Source organism: Wyeomyia smithii, chromosome 3, assembly GCF_029784165.1.
Source record: "Wyeomyia smithii strain HCP4-BCI-WySm-NY-G18 chromosome 3, ASM2978416v1, whole genome shotgun sequence".
Classification (NCBI taxonomy): Eukaryota; Metazoa; Arthropoda; class Insecta; order Diptera; family Culicidae; genus Wyeomyia; species Wyeomyia smithii.
Window position 1 is genome coordinate 77,162,942 of NC_073696.1, and position 25,070 is coordinate 77,188,011.

A 25,070-nucleotide genomic window follows, 5' to 3' on the forward strand; every position below is an offset into this window, starting at 1 on the left:
ACGCTGTTTAATGCCGCCCCTAACATGGGGACAGCCGCGTACGACCCCCCTTTCCAGTCACCATACGACCAAAGTTTCCACCGGGGGTAGGTTACCCGATCTCCGCTAAGGCTACTCGTATCCCGGTCGGCACCTCGTGGAGGTTGGTATAGGAGTTGCTGGACAGAGGTGAATGACCATATCATTGTCTCAAGTTACACGTGTCCAGCCGTTTACCAACCAACCAATATCAAAATGCAACTCTGTCTCTCTGTCTGATGCTTATAGACGTGGAAACTACTGAGCCGATCAGCCTCGGAGTTGTTTAAATTCCACATTTTGACCGATTGAAAATATGCAATTTTCGAAATCGAAATACATCAAACATCGACTCGACTTTCGAGCGGGGTCAATGAAATATATGGGAAAGTCGTTTTTACTCAAAAATAATTTCATATGACACCAGATCTCGATGTTTCATGCCCCTCTAAGATATTTAGTATGCACAAAATTCGATTTCCTGTGCATTTTTTTTTCATAGATAAAAAGTGAAACTTTGATCGCTTTAAGGCTCCACTTTCCAAAGTCCTATTGAGCTTGAATTCTGCATTAGGACTTTTTTCGACAAGCTGGAACTTTTCTGCCCAACTGGTGAACAAAATTCGAAAAATAAATTTTTATTGACACACACAATGAAAGAATAGATTGCTTATCAAAAACGAAAATTGTTGAATCTACGACTAGAAGAGTGCTAAAACACGGAAACTGTATTATTTTCATCTAGAGCCAACATTCAGAAATATTTGATCTCGTAGAAAAAGAATGTTGAAATTTAGGGTGGAAAGAACTTGAGATTAAGAAAGGAGTAAAAAAAAACAATGAAAATCATCAAAGTTCTAACCAATTTTTGGTATCAAATTTCTTATTAAATTACAAGAACATTCAAATGCTTACGAAATCATATACATAAAAACAGTTATTGTCTTTTAATCCTGATAAAAAGTAAATATTGATAAATGTCACCGCCAGGCATGTCTAAACCCACCACACCACCCGCGGGTGTGTTTCAAGCGATGCCACGGAGGGTATTTAGATTGCCCTTCAATGCATATACAAAAGAGAAAGATCGCGCTAAATGACCTATGGTCAAATATCGACCATTTTTGATTTGAATGAAACTTTGCACACGTTTGGCTTAGCAAACTGAGCATTTTCACAGATGGAGAGATTTTTTACACCCATGAGTTACATTCTAAAAGGGCGTATGCCTTTTGGCATAGGTTTCATTCGATGCATTGTAGCCCAGAAACCGTTGGTTGAATAGAAAAACTGTCCGAGAATGAGTTGTAGGTAATTAAAAATGCACCATAAAAAAAAATATACACTGTACAAAAAGAATTTTTTTTTGATCAGAAAAAATTGAAAATAAACATTTAATTTCAATTAAAAAAAAAGTTGAATATTTTTTTTTTTTTTTTTTTGTTAAAGAAACTTGACGTTAATACGCAACTTTAAAATAAAACGTCCAGGATGGAGAAATGAAAAATGATTTTTTTATGGTAGATTAATTTTTTATAAAATTTCTAATTTAACCATTTTTCAAAATATTTGTATTCTGATGATTTTAAAAGATGCAGAGAGTCATTTTGCATCAAAAAGCTCTGGGTAGTAAACATTCTAGAGGCATCGGTTTTGGAGTTATTTTTAATTTAAGCTCGAAAAATTATTAATATTTCGAAAATACACGTTTTTCTTAATTTGTCCATGGTTCTCCAGCAAAAACCATACGTTCATTGGATACTTGATCAAAAATATACAATTCATTCTTGGACAACAAAACGATTGGATAAATAACTCAAGCGCTAAACCTTAGCCTACCTACACGTTCCCCCTTGCCGAATGTTTTATAAAAAACCTAAATTAATCCACCTAGCGGTCAGACTCAGCCTTTCTCATTCAAACTTATTATTTGTAAAAATAGATTTACATGAATGCTTAAATCCAAAAAGGTATATTCACTCTTTGGGTTCTAAAATATTGATGTTGTAATTAAAGTATAAAATATGAAATTTGACGTAATGTTAGTGCTTTAAAAATAGCGAAATATGAAAAATTACTCTTAATTTCGAATAACTTAATCACGAGCGATACCGGGAACGTTCAAATAGTACGATACCACATGTTGAGGCCATATATATTGTTCAAAGCAGCTATAGTGTTGAATAGTCTTTGAATTTCTTTTTTTTACAAAACTTTTGAACAGTATATCAAATTTTTATGAAGTTTGTTATTTGTAAGTTTGAGAGATGACTCATTTGTATGACACTAGTTATATTCAAATAAGTCGTGTAATACTTGAGATAATAGACTTTCGTTGTTTTACAAATTAATGCATAACGGTTGCTTAAGTTCGATCATAATCAAATGAAAAGGGAACGTATGGAGGAGCCAAACTTTGAAACCACGTGTTCAATCATAATTCATCAGTTAACCCTTAACTATCCCGTTCATTCGATATAAATATTGTTCAAATCTGTTGTGTAGTTTCTAAGATAATGAAGTTTCGTGATTTTCAGATTTCGATACATTACAGGCGAAGTTACATTCCGATTACAGCAAAATTCGATAGGGTGTTATGAGGCAGCTATACCTTTCATTTGATACTAATTCTGTGGAAATCGGGTCAACCATCTCTGAGAAAAGTGAGTGAGCCCAAGTAGTCATCAGAGTATGTTTCTTTTCACAGCTGGATTTCACATTTTTAAACATAACAGGAAAAGTAATAATCCGTTCGCAAAAAAAAAATCATTAGGGTCTTATGGGGCAACTAGACTTTTCATATGACACTGATTTTATGAGAATCGGTCCAGCCATCTCTAAAGAACATGAGTGAGATTAAATAGTCTCCAGAACACGTTTCTTTCCATAACTTTTGAACCACATGTTCAATATTTATAAAATTCAAAAGTTGTGGGTTTTTTAGGTAGCCCAATCATTTGAAACCAATTTTGTTCAAATCGGTTGTGTAGTTTCTGAGATATTGATGTTTCGTGATTTTTATATTTTGATTCATAACCTCTTAACTAGTAATCAGATTTCAATAAAATTCAACAGAGTCTTATTGAGCAACTAGACCTTTCATTTGCAATTGATTTCATTGAAATCGATTGAGCCATCTCTGAGGAAACCGAGTGAGATTGGGAGAGCGTTACACACACACACATGCAGAAAATGCTCAGCTCGTCGAGCTGAGTCGAGTGGTATATGACATTCGGCCCTTTTGAGCACTTTTATACCTTTAGTTTTCGCAATGATTGCTATACCTTTCTAGGAGAAACGCAAAAAGTGAAATGATAGAAATGACTTTTAATTTCAACTTCAATCCCGAGCAAGGCCGCAAACATTGAAATAGTACAATATTAAATTTAAATGATGTTGAGGCCACATATTTTGATTGTAGCTATAGTTTTAAACAGTCTGCGGGTTTCGTTTCTTTCTATAACTTTCAAACCACATGTTTAAACATTATGAAATTCATTGTTTAAGGGTTTGAAAGCCCATTTATTTGAATTTAACTATGTTCATAGCTTCTGAGATATAAGAGCGTTTTTCACATTCTGACGCAGCGCCAAAACTAAAAGTTTGATTACAATGAAATTCAATAGCAACCTAAGCGGCAAATAGACCCTTCATTTGACACCAAGATAGAATGAATCGGTCAGACCATCTCTGAGAAAAGTGAGTGCGAAAAAAAAGGTGCACATACACACGTACACACCAACACCCACACACACATGTACACCTATACATGCATACATGCAGAAAATACTCGATTCGTCGAGCTGAGTCGAGTAGTATACGACATACGGCCATTTGGATCACTTGTCTACCTTTCAATTAGCCAGTGATCGTTAGGAGAAAGTCAATATGTTTCCTTTAATATGTGATTTCACATTTTTATGAACAACGGACAAAGTTACAATCCGATTGCAATGAAATTCAATAGCAACCTATGAGGCAACTAGACCTTTCATTTGACATTGATTTTGTGAAAATCGGTTCAGCCATCTCTGAGAAAATGAGTGAGTTTAAACAACCTCTGGATAACTTTTCTTTACATAACTTTTGAACCATATGCTCAATCATAACGAACTTTAAAAGTTAAGGGTTTTGGAGACAGCTCGATCATTTGAAACCAGTTTGATTGAAATCGATTATGTGGTTTCTGAGATATTGATGTTTCGTGATTTTTACATTTTGATACATAACCTCTAAACAAAAAATCCGATTACAATGAAATTCAATAGCAACCTATGGCGCAACTAGACCTTTCATTTGCAATTAATTTTATGAAAATCGGTCTAGCCATTTCTGAGAAAAGTGAGTGAGAAAAAAAAGTTGCACATACACACACACACACACACATACACACATACATACATACATACAGAAAATGCTCAGTTCGTCGAAAGAAGTCGAGTGGTATATGACATTCGGCCATTCAGACCACTTTTATACCATCGGTTTTTCCAGTGATTGCTATACCTTTCTAGGAGAAAGGCAAAAATATGTTTGTCGTGCAACACTACCTACTTGTTTACTAATAATAACTGTTTGTGAAGTACGCAACCAATATCTACTGGGTTACCTATAATATCTGTTTTCGTATAAAAATACGATTGCACTACTTCAGATGTGTTAGTAACAGTATGCATTTAGTGAAGATGAATAAAGTGAAAATGGAATACACCAAGCCCAAATGCTGTAAACCCTTTCCTGATCATCGGTGCTCATCAAGCTTACGCAAAGATAGTCAAGCCACCATTTATCCCTTCGTTGTTTACTATTCAGAATCTGGAACACTTAAGAATATCAGCTTCATCATAATATCGGAAGTACTCCATCATGATACTGTTGCGGTTCAGGTGTTCATTGCCAAATTAATGAGTTTTTCGAAAACAACAATAGAGTTGAAAAAAGCGATATTATATAATGTCTGATGGAGCTGCCTCAAAATATAAAAATAGAAAAAACTTCGCAAATCTTTGCAAGTTCAAAACAAAACATAACGTCGATGCAGAGTGGCATTTTTTTGCGACTACTCATGGTAAAGGCCCATGCGATGCAATTGGTGGCATATTAAAACGAATGGCAGGAAATGCAAGTTTAGCTAAAGAACATGAACATCCCATTACAAGCGCAAAAAAATAGTATGATTGGTCTAATCAGAAAAGTAATAAAAATTCATCAAAAATGTCATTTAGTTGGGTATCAAATGAAGTATATTAACAAGGAGTAACAGAATGGAGCAATATCTTCAAAAAATCCATAATAATAGCTACCACACAAATGTATTACTCTTTTGTTCCGATTTCAGAAAATAAGATACAAACGAAGCTGTTTTCAAAAGATGACATTTACTTTTGATGTATATAAAATATAAGGTGAAACTAGTTCTGTAAAGTATCTTTGTCATAAAAAAATATGTTCCTAAGATGATAAAACTCGAAAATAAATATTTGATTCTTATATATATATTTATATCACTTAGAACATTTAACTCTTTCCTTGAGAACCGTTCGCCCAATCGTTTTGTTGTCAAAGAATGAATTGTATATTTATGATCAAGCATTCCAATGAACGTATGGTTTTTGCTGGAGAACCATGGACAAATTAAGAAAAACGTGTATTTTCCTGAATAATTATAATCTTTCGAGCTTAAATCAGAAATAACGCGAAAACCAATGCCTTTAGAATGTTTACTACCAAGAGCTTTCTGATTCAATATGACTCTCTGCATCTTTCAAAATCATCAGAATACAAATATTTTGAAGATTGTTTGAGTTAGGATTTTCATAAAAAAAATTAATCTACCATAAAAAAATCATTTTTCATTTCTCCATCATAGACTTTTTTTTGAAAGTTGCGTATTAACGTCAAGTTTCTTTAAAAAAAATAAAAAAAATTCAACACTCTTTTTTCAATTGAAATTTAATATTTATTTTTAATTTTTTTTTTTTGTCAAAAATATTTTTTTTGTACAGTGGATATTTTTTTATGATGCATTTTTGATTCGCTACAACTCATTCTCAGACAGTTTTTCTATACAACCAACGGTTCTGGGCTACAATGCTTCGAATAAAACCTATGCCAAAAGACATACGCCCTTTTAGAATGTAACTCATGGGTGTAAAAAATCTCTCCACCTGTGAAAAATGCTCAGTTTGCTAAGCCAAATACGTGTGCAAAGTTTCATTCAAATCAAAAATGGTCGATTAAATTTTCGCGTATTTCCAGGCGATTTAAAATGATTTTGCTCAAAACGAAAAACCCGAAGTGTTCTAGTTAAAACAGCCCTTCGAAAGATTCGGCAAACACAAACCCGAGTGTTCTCAACTTCGTGAGCCCTCGGGAGCCCGCATGCCTACACGTGTTTTCTCAAACGCTTCATTTTTTCAAAAGTACATATGAAAAAAACATTGCAGGTGGATGTATGCGATGGCTTACATCAACTATCCATTATTATTCTATTGTCAATCTCTTCGTGGTGACTAATGCTTGTGTGTTCCCCGAAACTGCAAGCCCTCGGTTGCCTCATGTACCAAAGTTAAAAATCCTCGGTTGGCCTGTTTACGAATGGCTCTCCAGTGTTTTGTCTTGAGCTCGCGACGAAGGGTAATACGAAATGCCCTGCGTGGTGAGTTTGTTAGCAGATGGGCCACATGCGCTTTGGAGTGCTGTGGTTTCCCCATGCCTGGTCACCGCAACCAACTAGTTAGTTCAGCTGGTATCTTGAAATGAAGAAACATTACCCTTGTTAAAAACAATTTGCAATTAAACTTACTTTTTTTTAAACCTTGTATAGGAAAAATAATATTTTCATTAGCAAACTGTATGACGATTTTGTTTGTTTTCGTATTTGAAATTTACCTCTATAAAAATGGACAAATTAGATCAATGGTATGCATGCTAAAAACACAAAAAAGCACCTGTCAAAACACTTGTTTAGATAATCGTATTTCACGATTTTTTTTATCCTGTATTCCACGATAAATCTTTCTAAATAAATTGAGGTGAGAATTAGACAGAGAAAAAAAGTTGCAGAGAAATTCCAAAACTAATTCATCCCAGTTGTTTGATGATTTCTTTTAGAACAACCTTGTGTTTCATACTTTTCGATGCTCCTTTCAAGAGTAATTCGAAAAAAAAACTTCACATAATCGATCCACCTGGCTTTCTGAATTATCTATCGCGACATTCACTGATGAAGCGAGCAATATGTTGTATTAGGGAACGCGAGTGAAACTTGGCTGGCAAGTGTTGTAGGAGAGTTCATTTTAAAAACAATTTATTAAGTTTATATCATTGTGCTACTTTAGTGATTTAAGTTAACACTTTTCATCACTCTGTCTCCAGTTTACGATTTTAAACTAAATTTTTTTCTGAGAAAGTGTTAATTCTTCTTCTACTGATTGAATCGGAATCCTGTTCTTTTTCATGCTCTGAGAGCATTACTTTGCTCAGAGAGATTTAACTGCAATAAAAACATTCAGTAATGTTTTTCAAGCAATCGACTTCCATATCGTAATCAAAAGGCTGCCGAAAAAATATCCAATAGAACCTGTATAAATCTTTATTGGGTAATTTTCGAAAACCAATAGAAAAATCGTCGCAATTATAATGAAACAGCATTCAAAACCATTATCGGTGTGTGAAAAATATCCTTGGCGGTTTAATGACTCAAAATCATTGACGGCGGCGGTGCGCAAGACTAATCAATTAATCATGTCTCTTACATTATAGAAAGAAAAATTTGCTATTAAACACAAGGTAGGGAAGCGAACGGCTTCGGCAGTGATCTTCTTCTGCAGGTTTCTGCATAAGATTGCTGCAGAAAACACTGCCGGAGCCGTTCGCTACCCTGCTAGTACCTACACGAAAGAAGATTTTTATGCATTTGTTTACGCGGATATAGGAATCGGCACGTTTTTCAATTGCGTGGATTTTTGAAGAGCTTGTCCTTCCTCCCGATTCAAATTTTGGCTACGCCCATGCAGACTTCACAGCCAACTGTTTGTCCTGTACACAATTGCGGGGTTAGCGCTATGATCCTACTGACACTGATAGTCTCTCCCGACCCGAGACTCAAACCTACGACACCCGCTCTTGGTGATAAACTATCTAAATTATTCCATTTTAAAGATATTTCAAAGTAAAGTAAAGAAAATTTGATTTTTATGGAAGTTTTATGAGACGTCTTTTTTGTAAGTTATTTGTGATTCTACAATCAAAATCATAGATTCATAGAAAATTTATGATAAATATTACACACAAAAAAACTCTTTTTAAGTATTCGAAGTATTTTTTATTTTAGGTTGAATAAGTCTAAACTTTTCGCCGAGAATGTAAACTTATTGATAATCAGTAAATTATTCCTACAATCATACCTTATTTAATTATCTAGTTTAAGCAAAAAATAAAATAAACTCATTCGAGCAGAAAGTACATTTTTCTTATCTTTAAGTAGAGTATTTACAAGTTTGGCTCAATTCGCTTCACGCAATTTTCAGTTGTGCCAGAGCTAAAAACTACTATTTCGATTATGTAAACCCTATGTGAGACGCTAGACGTCTTAGTACAGAGACCATATCTACAATTCTCGTCAGATGATGATAAGCTTCTCGATACGACACCCTGCCTACAGGTCGACAGGCGCAAGATTCACTCAGCGTGAATTTTCGAACATTTCCCAGACAAAACTGCCGCATGTTCAACAATCAGCTGATCACAGTCAAAACATTCGACCGCCACGGACAGAATGGCCATGCCGGCGTTTCGCTCTCTCCCGTAGGAAGCATCCGCGGTATTTCTCTCGTCTGCATGCCGAGAGTACGACGAATCTCGCACGAGCGCACACTGCTGGAAAATTCTACCGTTGGAACATTGCCGGTGGCTGGAAAATTGGATTCAGTTTATCGGGATTTCTTTGCCAGTTCGGACGCATTTCTTGGCATACCGCGCGGTCCATAGGAACCATTTAACCAGAGCTGGCACAATTAGACCCCTTGCTGTTCTCAAGGGGTACTCCGTTAGGGTAGACTAGTAAGTTGAAAGTACACAGTAGGTTTTTGCTCAATTCAAACCCGACGTATCGTAGCCGTGCGTGCTTGAGTGAATGTGTGTATGTAGGTACTTTGCTAGTGCGCTAACGTTATTGGTGCCTCTGTTACACAGCGGGTGACAGTACTAGTTTCTTTCTACCAGCCCTCATTTGTTTATCCGAAGACTCGTGGCGGTCGTGTCGGATGGTTTGCTGTTAGTTGACGAATATCGAAAATTAATCATGTATTGCTAATTTCATCAGAAGAAAAGAGGGAGAAATTCAACAGTCATCATACCTGAGGATCATTATGAAAAACTAGAAATTTGGGTGATAGTCATCGCTTGTTCTTCGAGGTGTGTCTTAACGAATACAGTTCACGGTTGGTCGGCAAGGTATACTACAAATTTTACCGACGGATGTATCAGCATACCGAACCCTACCTTGGAATGAAAAGAAGGAAAGTAAATTCGTGTAACTAAGTGCGTCAAATTTTGGAACGAAGAAAAGCTAAAAGCAGAATGTTTAATGATCCGTGCGGCCCTATTTAATTTATCACTTGAAGTGAGCCTCGAGCGCTTACCTGGTTCAGGCAAGAGTTAATTTCACGCTTGAAGTTTGTCCCTCGGCGCGTTTCGAGTGAGAATAACTGTGGCAGAAGGAAACCTTTGCATCAAATTTCCTATTCCTGAAGGCACCGACGAGTCATTAATCATACGAATTCAATGCCTAACCAGTGAAAGAGTAGAGTGCGAGTGAAAAAATTTAAATTATTGTCCCTACGGAAATTGTTTTGATTTTCCAACGGCAAAGTTCCGACCAGGGATGAAAATCCCCCACGGCAGACGGTATGTTATTGGAAAGAGCGCAAAATAAAGTGTGATGTTGTTGATTGGGGCAAACGGGTCGTTTTCGCTGACCGATACACCTGTGTTGTGTGCTAGCTGCTGCCTGAACAACGGAAAGCAAGAGAAAAAAAAGTAGCGGAAGCTCTTTTCCTGTCGTCACTTCGTCACACGGTGACTACAACGATACGACTATAGCCTGCCATCGTAAAACAACAAAGTGCTGATAATCACACAACCGGGTAAGAATAGAGAGAGATAGATTTGATTTGCACATCAACTGCTATAGATTTTTTTTTGTTGGATGTCGGCTGTTTCGTTTGAAATCGAGCGGAAGAATATTTTTACATCCAATAGTTCAGATGTATTCACTATTAACGTACTGAATCACTGAATAAAAATCAATTATTAAAGTTTTATTTTCTTTGAACTTTAAAATATATCTAAAATTATCAAAACTCAGCTTAAATAAATTGCATGAGCTTTTACAACTAATATAGTGTTCTTATTGAGAAATACGCTTTAGCTACTAAAATGTATATATTGATTTGAACACTTTAAACATCATAATTCAGATATATAACAACAAAAATCCTCTTTACTTATACTTTACATTGCGGTGCCCTATCTATGGACGACAGACCATTTTTTGCTCGGTATCCGAGCACAAAAATGAAAGGAATTTGGCTCAAGGCACTGTGCAACGGTCAAAATAATAAAAAATATATCAGCAAACATAAAAAAGATAGGTTATCGAAAATTCTTATTCATTCGATTTTGTTGCAGGGGTGAGAATTTTACTTATCTGAATTGAGAATACTACTGCACCCTAGAAGTTTCGATCGATGAAAACGTTGACCGGTTTATAGTTTGATGAAAACAGAGAAGAATTCTGTGCCACAATAGGGGATTAGGTGTAATCTTGGAAGTAGAACAAAACCTGAACAGAACCATTGTAACCCGAAATAACAATCCCTCTTGGAGCTGATAACTGGATACCAGAAGATGTTTTCCCATCATCGAGAAATATATTGCCACATCCATCGTACACCGGCTGTGGAAAACCTGTCGATTTTATCTCCGATAATGGGAAACACCTTATTGCGAGCACGGAAAGAACTGTATGAAATAAGCACAGCTGTAAACGTTGCCAGAGCAGAACAATATAATTGCAGATTATACAGCGAAAAGTTGTGCTATAGCACACAATTTATGACCTACACATCACTTTAGATATCACAGGCCACAGCTGCTCAACTGAAGGAGATATCTAGATATATAGAAAAACTATATTTAAAATTTTATTAGCCTCTGGAATAGTTTTATGGGTAAATAATTTTACGGCTGTCGTTTCACGATTTATTGTGGATTTGAAAAAATAGCTTTATTGTGAAGTCATTTCAAAAGTTTAAAGTGTGTTTACTGAATAAAAGCCAAATTAATCCACCTAGTGGTGAGACCCAGCCTTTCTCATTCTTACTTATTATTTGTTCAAATAGAATTACACAACACTCCCATTTAAAAAAAATACACCTTGTAAATTTCTGCTTGATTTATTTTCCACTTTAAATAACGAATTTCTTGTAGCCAACAGCATAATTATATCGACCATTCAAAACCTAACATTCACATACATATGAGCGTACATTAACACTTACACCTGCAAATACCACAAAACAAATATGTTTCAACTTATTCTATTGCTCACCCCTAACTACACACACTGCTGTGCAGGCATTATTTATGCGACTGAAAGGAATATCTCATTACACACAAGAGAGTCAGCTGACGCTGATAACTGTTATAGGCCTGTGTGATCGAGACCAGTCTGAGTCATGCCTGCGAGTGCAACACAACAACGGAAGGTGCTCCGTAGGGCTAAATTTTTTCGAATTAATTTCTATCTTTAACAACGGCTTTTACCCGTTAACATTCAAGTTCATTAAAGGCAGACAGTGTGTGCAGTCGGGGAAGCGAAAAAAAGCGAACTGGAAATATGATACAGATTTGGCAAAACATACTGCATGCAGACGGGACTTGAACCCGCAGTCTCTCTGACTACTTCACCGGTTGCCAGAATACTTCCTAAAATGGCCAAATTCTGCCTAATAAGGTTATAGTACAACATCAAATTTGAAAAATGTTGAGGTCACATCTCTTGATCGTTGCTATAGTTTAAACAGTCTCCGAGCCACTTTTCTTTCCATAGCTTTTAAACCACATGCTCAAACATTATGATGGTTTTAAAGACAAGGTTATTTGGTACATTAAATCCAACTATGCTCAGCTTCAGATCGGTTGTGTAGTTTCTGTGGTACCTTACTTACCTTACCAAACAGTCCCAAGCCGTGGTGTGACCTTTGCTGTACGTTAGAATCGTCTCCATTCCACTCGGTCCATGGCTGCAGTTCGCCAGCTCTGCAGTCTGCGTAGGGTCCGCAGGTCGTTTTCCACCTGATCGATTCACCTTGCCCGCTGTGCATCTCTTCGTCTCGTCCCTGACGGATTGGTTTCTAGAACCATCTTTACCGGGCTGTCGTCTGACATCCTTACAACATGCCCAGCCCACCGCAACCTGGCTATCTTAGCGGTGTGGACGATAGATGGCTCCCCAAGCAGCTCCTGCAGTTCGTGGTTCATTCGCCTTCTCCACACTCCGTTTTCCATCTGCAGTCCACCGAAGATGGTACGCAACACCTTCCGCTCGAAGACCGCAAGGGCGCGTTGGTCCTCCACAAGCATAGTCCATGTCTCATGCCCGTAGAGAACTACCGGTCTGATCAGCGTCTTGTAGATGGTTAACTTGGTGCGGCGACGAATTCTACTCGATCGGAGCGTCCTCCAGAGACCAAAGTATGCACGATTTCCTGCCATAATGCGCCGTTGAATTTCTCTGCTGGTGTCGTTGTAGGCAGTTACCAGTGAGCCCAGATACACGAACTCATCAACCACCTCGATTTCAACACCACCAATTTGAACTGCACTGTCCTCTCGTGAACCCCTTCCTTTCATGTACTTCGTCTTCGATTGATGACCAATCCAATCCGTTTGGCTTCAGCCTTCAGTCCGATGTACGTATCCGCCATCTTCGCAAAGGTCCGAGCCACAATGTCAATATCGTCGGCAAAACCAAGTTAAACCGACTTTTGGAATATCGTGCCACTCGTGTTAATCCCCGCTCTTCTAATGACACCTTCCAGGGCAATGTTAAACAGTAGGCACGAGAGACCATCACCTTGCCTTAGACCTCTTCGGGTTTCGAAGGGGCTCGAGAGTGCCCCCGAAACTCGAACTACACACATCACTCGATCCATCGTCGCTTTGACCAACCGCGTCAGTTTGTCCGGAAATCCGTAGTCGTGCATAATTTGCCATAGCTTGTCCAGATCGATTGTGTCGTACGCCGATTTAAAATCGATGAACAAATGATGTGTGGGCACGTTATATTCGCGGCATTTCTGCATAACCTGCCGAACCGCGAATATCTGGTGGCGCGGGCACCCATAAATCCCGCCTGGTAGTGCCCCACGAACTGCTTCGCAAATGGTGATAGTCGACGGCAAAGTATTTGGTAGAGTATCTTGTAGTCGGCGTTCAACAGAGTGATTGCCCGGAAATTGCAGCACTCCAGTTTGTCGCCCTTTTTGTAGATGGGCACACAATACCCTCCATCCACTCCTCCGGTACTCGTTCTCCCTCCCAAACCTTGACAATGACCCAGTGCACGGCTCTAACTAGTGTTTCTCCACCGTATTTCAATAGCTCGCTGGGAAGTTGGTCCACTCCAGAAGCTTTATTGGTTTTCAGCCGACCAATCTCCTCCTCCACCTCCAGAAGATCGGGGGCTGGAATTCTGATGTCTTCTGCTCGGGCACCAAGATCAATTGCCATACCGTCCTCGCGCTCTACCGCATCGCCGTTCAGATGCTCGTCGAAGTGCTGCCTCCACCTTTCGTTCACCTCACACTCGTCTGTAAGGAGGTTGCCGTCCAAGCTCCTGCACATATCGGCTTGCGGCACAAAGCCTTTGCGGGAGCTGTTCAGCTTCTCGTAGAACTTCCGAGTGTCGTTAGCTTGGTACAGCTCTTCCATCGCTACGCGATCTCGGTCCTCTTGCTGGCGCTTCTTCCTTCGAAGGACTTTGTTTTGGCTGTTCCGTGCCTGTCGGTATCGTTCCACGTTCGCTCTCGTACATTGTTGCAGCATTCTCGCCCGTGCTGCATTCTTCTCCTCGACTAACCGTTTGCATTCGCCTTCAAACCAGTCATTTCTATGATTCGGGGCCCTTGTACCTAGTAGCGCTACTGCAGTGCTACCTATGGTGGATCGGATACTTTTCCAGCCATCTTCAAGGGTAGCTGCACCAAGCTGCTCTTCCGTAGGTAGCACTGTCTCCAGCAGCTGCGCGTATTCCTGTGCAGCCTCGGCGTCCCACAGTTGCTCAATATTTGGTCGCGGCGTTCGACTTTGGCGGGTGTTATACACCGTCGATAGTTTTGAGTGCATGCACACAGCTACTAGGTAGGGGTCCGAATCTATATTCGCACTGCGGTAGGTGCGAACGTTGATGATGTCGGAGAAAAACCTGCCGTCGATAAAAACATGGTCGATTTGGTTCTCTGTCTGTTGGTCGAGTGATCTCCAGGTGGATTTGTGGATACCTTTGCGGGGGAAGAAGGTACTTCGGACTACCATACCACGGGAGGCCGCAAAGTTTACGCACCGATGGCCGTTATCATTAGACACGGCATGCAGGCTATCTGGTCCGATTACTGGTCTGTACATTGCCTCCCGTCCTACCTTAGCATTCAAGTCCCCAATAACGATCTTCACGTCCCGTCGCGGGCAGCTATCGTAGACTTGCTCCAGCTGCGCGTAGAACGCTTCCTTCTCGTCGTCGGGTCTTCTTTCATGTGGGCAGTGCACGTTGGTGATACTGTAGTTGAAGAACCGGCCTTTTATCCTCCACTTGCTCATCCTTGCGTTGATCGGCTGCCAGCCTATCACGCGTTGGCGTATCTTACCCAGTACTATGAAGCCAGTTCCCAGCTCGCTAATGGTACCACAACTCTGGTAGAAAGTAGCCGCCCGGTGCCCGCTTTTTCATACCTTCTGTCCTGTCCAACAAAGTTCCTGCAGCGCTACGACTTCGAAGTTGCGTGGATGTAGCTCGTCATATGTTATCCTGTCGCATCCTGGAAAGCAGAGCGATTTGCAGTTCCATGTCCCAAGTTTCCAATCGTAGTCCTTATTTCGATGCTTAGGTCCATGTCGATTGTTCCGATCCGTACTATCTCTTACGTTGTTTGTAACATGCTGTTTTCCGGGGCGGCTCGTTGGGTCTTCCCCAACCCCCTGTCTCGCCGGGGGACCATCGTGTCAGCTCTGTTTAAAGTTCCACGCTGCATCAGGACGTTGATCAGCCGCTCCTAACATGGAGATCAGACGCTGTTTTGAGCCGCACCATCTTGGTGAACAGACGCTCGGGTTGGCGAAGCATTTCCTCTACCGCCGGAATATGGTTAACGCGTCAATGATCACGTCGCACCTTCTCACTTAGCTATTCGGATGACAACATTGCCCAGGCATTACCAACCAGTTGTATCCATGTTTCAACCGCCAGTCTAGTGTAATCATATGACTCGTGGAGGTGTGAGATAGGAACTTGTGAGGGCCGAAGCTATGTTTGACGCTCCTTCCAGGTTGTCAACTCACCATTTGATGCCCATTCTGTGGTACCTAGTTTTGTGATTTTTACAATTTGATACATACCGGACATAGTAAATGTCCGATAACAGTGTTTTTTTTTAGTTTAAAATAGTTTATTTGACACGGCACGATACATTTTCTGCTTTACTAAGCCAAATACAATTCGTTTTAATTCTACGTTAGCAGGAAAAAGAGGGAGGCGCTTTTTTTAATTCTCGCGGCAAACTACGAGCTCGTTTTGAGCCTAGAGCGAGGATTTTAGGTGAGAGGAGAGGAAATATAATTTTGACTTGAAACTATTTTGGAACTTCAAAATCTATTTGTTTATTAACTGGTAAAGCAATTACACTGTGCTACAGCGATTTAGAACTTCTGAAGTGACCTAACGTAGGTTGTAGGTCTTGTTGAGTGTAACATTCGCTCATACTAGAAATTTTCCAAACCCCTCCAAAATCTGAAGTTATGGTCAAAATACGGTTTTTTGGACCTCAGGGCAAACATTTTTTTTAACTCAGTAATTTCTCAACCGATTTTCAATATTTAGGCAGTTTTGGAAAGAAGATAAACAGAGCTTTCAAAACATTTACAGGTTTGTACTTATATCACTAAAACATGTTGAGTTATTTGAGTTTAAATATAAGTTTTTAGACTTTTACATGCTATTTGTCAACATAACTTGAAATTTGTCACCTATTTTTGTGAGAAAGATACTACAAATGCAATAAAATTTTGAAATAATATTCAATGACGAATCAAACAAAAGTGGTTTTGTGAAAATCGGTGAATATTTGGCTGAGTTATAGGTTTTTTAAGAAAACCAGATTTTTTGGCATCTAACGCACAATTGTTTCACGGTGCTACAAATGATAAAACCTAAATTAATCCACCTAGCGGTCAGACACAGCCTTTCTCATTCAAACTTATTACCCTGTGCTACAAATGAAAAAAAAAATGCAAGAACTTCTGAAGTCACCTAGTGTAGGTTGTAGATCATGTTGAGTGTAACATTCGCTCATACTAGAAATTTTCCAAACAACCCCAAAATCTGAAGTTATGGTCAAAATACGGTTTTTTGGACCTCAGTGCATACAATTTATTTTAACTCAGTCATTTCTCAACCGATTTTCAATATTTAGGCAGTTTTGGAAAGAAAAAGAATAGAGAAAATGAAAACCGTATTTTGACCATAACTTCAGATTTTGGGGGTGTTTGGAAAATTTCTAGTATGAGCGAATGTTACACTCAACAAGACCTAAAACCTACACTAGGTCACTTCAGAAGTTCTAAATCGCTGTAGCACAGTGTTATTTGTAAAAATAGATTTACACGAATGCCTAAGTCCAATAAAGGTATGTTTACTCTTTGGGTTCTAAAATATTGATGTTGTAATTGAAGTGTAAAATATGAAATTTAACGTAATGTTAGTGCTTAAGAAATAGCGAAATAAAAGAAATGACTCTTAATTTTGAGCTATACCGGGAGAGTTCAAATAGTACGATACCACATTTAAATCATGTTGTGGCCATATATATTGATCAAAGCAGGTATAGTGTTGAATAGTCTTTGAATTTCTTTTCTTTCCAAAACTTTTGAACAGCATATCAAATTGTTATGAAGTTTGTTATTTGTAAGTTTGAGAGATGACTCGTTTGTATGACACTAGTTATGTTCAAATAAGTCGTGTAATACTTGAGATAATGGACTTTCATTGTTTTAACAATTTAATACAAAACGGTTGCTTAAGTTTGATTACAATCAAATAAAAAGGGAACGTATATGGCAGCCAAACTTTAAACCACGTGTTCAATCATAATTCATCAGTTAACCCTTAACTAGCCCGTTCATCTGATATCAATATTTTTCAAATCGGTTGTGTAGTTTCTAAGATAATGAAGTTTCGTGATTTTCACATTTCGATACATTACAGACGAAGTTATAGTCCGAATGCAGCCAAAATCAACGGGGTTTTATGAGGCAGCTAGACCTTTCATTCACTAATTTTGTGGAAATCGGTTCAACCATCTCTGAGAAAAGTGAGTGAGTTCATGTAGTCTTCGGAATATGTTTCTTTTCATAGCTGGATTTCATATTTTTAAACATAACAGGCAAAGTAATAATCCGTTTGCAAAACAAACCAATAGGGTCTTATGGGGCAACAATACCTTCCAAATGACACTGATTTCATGAAAATCGGTCCAGCCATCTCTGAGAAACATGAGTGAGATTAAATAGTCTCCAGAACACGTTTCTTTCCTTAACTTTTGAATCACATGTTCAATCTTCATCAAATTCAAAAGTTAAGGGTTCTTTTGAAACCAATTTTGTTCAAATCGGTTGTGTAGCTTCTGAGATATTGGTGTTTCGTGATTTTTACATTTTTAAACATAACTTCTAAACTAGGAATCAGATCACAATAAAATTGAATAGGGTCTTGTAAGGCAACTAGACCTATCATTTGCAATTAATTTCATTGAAATCGGTCCAGCCATCTCTGAGGAAATCGAGTGAGATTGGGAAACGTTACACACACACATACACACACATACAGAAAATGCTCAACTCGTCGAACTGAATGGAGTGATATACGATATTCGGCCCTTTTGAGCACTTTTATACTTTTAGTTTTTACAGTGAGAAAGGCAAAAAGTGAAATGATAGAAATGCCTTTAAATTCAACTTCAATTCCGAGCAACATTTTGACGCAGCGCCAAAACTAAAAGTTTGATTACAATGAAATTCAATAGCAACCTAAGCGGCAAATAGACCCTTCATTTGACACCAAGATAGAAAGAATCGTTTAAACCATCTCTGAGAAAAGTGAGTGCGAAAAAAAGGTGCACATACAAAGGCACACACCCACACCCACACTTACACACTTACACCTATACATGCATACATGCAGAAAATGCTCGATTCGTCGATCTGGGTCGCGTAGTATATGACATTGTGCCATTTGGATCACTTTTCTACCTTTTAATTACCCAGTGATCGTTAGGAGAAAGTCAATATGTTTACTTTTATTATGTGATTTCACATTTTTATGAACAACGGATAAAGTTACAATTCGATTACAATGAAATTCAATATCAACCTATGGGGCAACTAGACCTTTCATTTGACAATAATTTTTTGAAAATCGGTTCAGCCATCTCTGAGAAAAATGAGTGAGTTTAAACAACCTCAGGATAACTTTTCTTTGCATAACTTTTGAACCATATGTTCAATCATAACGAAATTTAAAAGTTAAGGGTTCTGGAGACAGCTCAATCATTTGAAACTAGTTTTGTTGAAATCGGTTATGTGGTTTCTGAGATATTGATGTTTCGTGATTTTTACATTTTGATACATAACCTCTAAACAAAAAATCCGATTACAATGAAATTCAATAGCAACCTATGGCGCAACTAGACCTTTCATTTGCAATTAATTTCATGAAAATCGGTCCAGTCACCCCTGAGAAAAGTGAGTGAGAAAAAAAACACACACATACACACATACATACATACATACAGAAAATGCTCAGTTCGTCGAAAGGGGTCGTGTGGTATATGACATTCGGCCATTGGGACCACTTTTATACCTTTGGTTTTTCCAGTGATTGCTATACCTTTCTAGGAGAAAGGCAAAACGACGCGCTACTTGAGTTGTCATCATGAGGATAATATAATATGTTTGTCATTTTTTCATCATTTTTAATAATTTCATTGTTCATGTATGTATGTAGAAATATGTAATTTATATGATCACTTACTTTTTCAATTTCGACACCTTCTGAATATTTCTTTTCTGTTCACTGTAGTGAAATCTCTCACGCAATTTCGGACCGGTAGAATACTAGTATGACGTTATTCTCTTAAAATGGACAGGATGTCCAACTGAATTTAATTAATATTCTACCAACCAGTAACCACTAATCTTCTGATTCACTTATTCACTGATCCAAAATATTCCAGAAATCCAGGAAATTTCCCTTTATATTTTATTTTGTTTTAGTCAGCAACAACGCAGCTCGTTTATCTTCAGATTGAAAGTTAATAGAGGCCATTTTTCTACCAGTTAGATGACGTTTAATTTTATAGCATCTTGCGTGCTATAATGGTAGTATAACGGTTGACGCTATAATATATGCTTTTTACATATACTACGTAACTAACGTAGCTTTATATAGATATATATATATATATATATATATATATATATATATATATATATATATATATATATATATATATATATATATATATATATATATATATATATATATATATATATATATATATATATATATATATTACTTGCGTTTTGAATATCTTTAGTATATTTAAGAAAATTTACACATTTTATTTAAATTTATAAACGATTTTGTGCGCCAAAAGTAAAACTTTGATCAATATGAAATACAATAGCAACCTAAGGGGCAAAAAGACCCTTCATTGAAAATCAAGATAAGGAGAATCGGTCAGATCATCTCTGAGAAAAGTGAGGCGAAAAAAAAAGGTGCACATACACACGAACACACCCACACACGTACACACCCACACACACACATATACACCTATACATGCATACATGCAGAGAATGCTCAATTCGTCGAACTGAGTCGAGTAGTATATGACATTCGACCATTTGGATCATTTTTCTACCTTTTAATTAGCCAGTGATTGTTAGGAGAATGTCAACATCTTTACTTTCATTATGTAATTTCACATTTTTATGAACAACGAACAAAGTTACAATCCGATTACAATGAAATTCAATAGCAACCTATTGGGCAACTAGAGCTTTCATTTGACACTAATTTTGTGAAAATCGGTTCAGCCATCTCTGAGAAAAATGAATGAGTTTAAACAACCTCAGTATAACTTTTCTTTACATAACTTTTGAACCACATATTCAATCATTACGAATTTCAAAAGTTAAGGGTTTTGGGGACAGCCCGATCATTTGAAACCAGTTTTATTGAAATCGGTTATGTGGTTTCTGAGATATTGATGTTTCGTGATTTTTACATTTTGATACATAACCTCTAAACTAAAAATCCGATTACAATGAAATTCAATAGCAACCTATGGCGCAACTAGACCTTTCATTTGCAATTAATTTCATGAAAATCGGTCCAGCCATCTCTGAGAAAAGTGAGTGAGACAAAAAATTTGCACACACATACACACACACACACACACACACACACACACACACACACACACACACACACACACATACACACATACATATATACATACAGAAAATGCTCAGTTCGTCGAAAGAAGTCTAGTGGTATATGACATTCGGCCATTGAGACCACTTTTATACCTTCGGTTTTTCCAGTGATTGCTATACCTTTCTAGGAGAAAGGCAAAAACAAGAAAATAAAAGTGCAAGGCAAAAGTGCACACATTAAAAGCCCTTTTTTCGAGGAGAAGACCACCATTGTACGCCCTATAATTAAAAAAAGTCAACATTATCGGATCAATATAGAATATATCAGTTATGTTCATTTACACATTGAATATGATCAGATATGCACAGACTAAAAATAATAGAACCTATCGTGCGTTTTTTTATTCCGGATTTCTTAAATTATTCCATCAATTTCAACACAATTTGAAAGAGGTATTATTTTGAATATTTGTTTTTCTAAAACAATCATGCGCCTCCATCAAACATAACATAAACATTGACGAAGGAGACGCATTGTGCCGTGTTCGAAGCGGCATATTATGCAACTTCAATGCATCCTCATTAAAAGTTAGTTTAGGGTCTAAGCTTTCAAATGAAAGTTGTTTGGAAATATTCTATCAAGGCAGAATTTTATGTTTTCTTCTTCTTGAATTTTTTCATCATATTTCCCCATTTAGACAGACGCTAGAAACATGGTAGCATACGGTATGGTAACAATATAACCAATGTGTGCGTATACATGTCAGAGAGAGACAGATAGGACTAGAGAGATATTGAAAGAAATAGAAAAGGGACACTCGTTTGTCAAACCTTAATTGACTCCAGCAGAACCTGATAAGGCGCATAAATGCAACGCAAGCACAAAGTTCAAAACCTTTTGTTGATGGCTGAAAAATTCTCAAGAATTTATCCGTACACGGAAATGTTCAAGTCTTAAACTCTTGCCGCGGACAGAAATAAGTTTTAACCTCAGAAATGACTTCCAGTCTTGTATTACCGACCACAGTTGTAACAAACTGTATTGCATATTGAAGATCAATCTGTTCTCTAAACGTATTCAATAGCTTCATTGTTCAAAATTTTGAGTATAGTTGTTAAACTGTAATCAAAGCCGGGAGGTGTGTAAATAAATCTATATGTATCTTTTGATTTTGCTCTAATTTCGCACAACGAATGTGTGAAATGCGCAACGCAATATTTGTACTATGAATGCATTGACATCTATCGAACACAACATCGAACAGCATCGAATTAAATATACTAAAGCTATTTTGTAAATTCTAGCACTAAATGTTAACGAAAAATCAATTCGATCTTAAAAGTTTAGCATGTTAGTTATGTTACTTTTGTTGCAATCAAGTGCTATTCATATAGATTTGAACATGTTTCGTACATGAAAATAACGGGAATTCAAAATTCGGGTTGATAGGCAAACCGTCTTAATACTAAATGTCACTTTTTTGAACGCTTGCTGATTCCCTGTAAGTGGCCTTACAGTTAAGAGCTATACATCACTGGATAAGGGACTAAAAATTGAAAACTAACTGACTCTATCAATTTTTTTTTTTGAATCCCTCAAACTATTCTATTAATTTTATCAAATTCTGAACGATGTATTTCTATTTTGTAGATAAAAAACTTTTAATCTTTGGTGTCTCTAAATGTATCAGAAGTCAATCATAAACAACCATGCATCTCCATCATGAATAGCAAAAACTTTTCCGATGGAGACGCATGGTTCTCCTTCTAGACCTTTTTGATTTTGAACAGGATCACAACGGCAAAGTAGGGTTCGTATCATAATTTCTCGCGTAGTTGTAACAATTCAAAGTAGGGGTAATGGGGGTAAGCCCGGCCCTCTTAGGAAAATGGTTCTTCAGTAGGGCTTGATGACAAATAATGTTATATTTTCTTCGCAGAATCATTGGCCAAATTGTTTACAATAAAATGTGAAATCCCCTTGGGGGTAACATCGGCACCTAAATTTGTCCATGAATTTACTTGAATTAGCTGCAACAATTTGAATTCGGAAACCACCAATTGAGAGATATTCGCTTTCTGTACGTTACAGTTGAAATTCGTTGTTGTCGGTTAGCTGGTTCTGGAGTTATTGCCTGAAAAAGTTCCGGTGAACACATTGTTTAAACAGTGAAAGAGTTTGAAACTCGGTAAGCCTATCATACGACACCTCAAACTACATTTGAACTCAATGACTAGCTTCATCGAAGCCAGGATCACATTGACATGACTCAGTACATTGGACACATCTAATACCATTTGGATTAATCCATAAATCACAGAAGAGCTTGGTTCCACATCTATTCATCAATTTATTTGGCAGCGGGGCATCGGTAATAAATGATAACTCTATGTTAGTAACATTAGACCTCATCTCAAATCTTGGCGGGCTTACCCCGATCAGTCTAAAATATCAGGATTATAACCTATCTTGATATTTTGTTACGAACTTTTTGTATCAATTTCTATTCTAAACTTGCTCTCGTTAATAGTTAAAATATCAAAAGTCTTATCAAAATTACTTACTGATTATTACAAATTATTGCAAGTTTTGTTAGTTTTTTGGCAGAAAAAGATCAGAATTAGTTAGAATGTACAATATTTTTTCAATTGAATAACAAATTTTGTTACAAATATGCTTTAAAAAACACACTTTCGAACTAACAAGTGTGTGATAACAGAATTTGGTATAATTATGTACTTTTTATCATTGTCGCATATCAAGAATATTACCAATCGTTTGATCGGGACCTCACTCACTGGATAATGGTCTTACTCCGACAGTACAAATCGAATTCCAGTGATTGATAACAATACGAACAACAAGTTATAGAGCAGCGAAACAGTATTTTAATTTTTTTTAAAATTACATCCGTTTACGCATCGACTAAAGTAACGTTTATTTTGTTTATTATTTTGACGTTTGACGTCGCGCAGTGGCTTCGATGTAATTTAAGATGTAAAATATAATAAATACCATCACTTCATATATTCAAAAACACAATTAATTGATGTTTTCTAGTAAAATTCTAAGGGTCTTACCACCAATGCTGGGCTTACTCCCAGTACCCCTACAGTTTGTTATTGTTTTTAAAAGGCTCATCAAAAACCTTTAATTTGACGCCCAATAATCAGTAACACTGGTGAACTCAGATTTTGCCCCAGCGCTCAAACTGGAAAAGATGTATGTATATATCTTTTTACCATTTTAGTAAAAATAAAAAACAATAATTTTATTTAATTGAATATACGGAAATTTACCCGTACGATTTATGATATTTTTGCATTACTTACTAAAAGTACATTCTGTGTCAAACTGGCTTTAAGCATATTTTGGTGTCGATTGGCATCTATCATTCAAGTTATAATGGCTCACGCTGCGGTTCGTATCTACCGAGTTTACAGGAATCGATAAATATTGATTTGCCAACCGGGAAAGTTCAGGAAAATGTCTGCGATCCGAATACCTACCAGAAGTATAATAGCAATGTTACAGTAAGGTATTTGAAAAAATGCTTGCCTGTACTTGATTCATCTTGCAACTTCGGTTTGATGGCTGCACACTTTGGAATTCTATCATGCACCAATCTTCAAAATCTTTACCTGAAGAGGATTTAGCAACCGAACCGTCAGATAACCATTAAACCAAGGCTGACAAAATAGCGTTTCAAGAGAGCAGTGGTACTGTTTTATCTTATTGTTTACGTAGGAAAAGGCCCCTCGTTGCCATCGAGGTGCCCATCAATATCCAGCTTTGTCCGTGTTGCGGGTTTCCAACAATTTCGTAAGGTTTAAAATCCAAATGTTCCATGATTGACATAGAATGTTGCGAGTAATTGTTCTGGGACCTTTTGACGCACTTCTATGCTCGCTAGAGGCACCAAAAATCACAAAAAAAATTCAAAGCTAAAATCTTTCATATTTCCCAATTTGAGCTCAAAGGGTAGAGCCTGTGTTGAGCAGTGTTATTCTTGTAAATAAAAACTGCAATTGCCCGGTAACTGTGCTTATACACATGTGTTCTTATTGACTCGGCCAAACCAAGCGACTACCCTGTGATATTTTATCTGTAACCTAAGTTTTTCGTTGACCATTTCAGTTTATGAGACAATTTCTAGTTGAACTAACAAAAATAAACACGACAACTGTTGTTACCAAATTACCAAGATGATAAATCTGTAAGATCAACTGGGAAAGCTGTTGCCGTTGATTTTCTAATTTTTAAGATTACATTCAAT

The 25,070-nt window shown here is 37.2% G+C and overlaps 1 protein-coding gene across 2 annotated transcripts in view; it reads left to right on the forward strand.

The window, feature by feature from the left end:
- Window positions 1-8,963: 8,963 nt before the first annotated feature.
- The window catches only part of LOC129732938 (neural cell adhesion molecule 2-like), a 189,184-nt gene continuing 173,077 nt past the window's right edge, over window positions 8,964-25,070 (forward strand). For both annotated transcript variants that reach the window (XM_055694410.1, XM_055694411.1), the window contains exon 1: window positions 8,964-10,166. The gene's annotated coding sequence lies outside the window, so the exon portion shown is untranslated. The remainder of the gene's footprint in view (window positions 10,167-25,070) is intronic.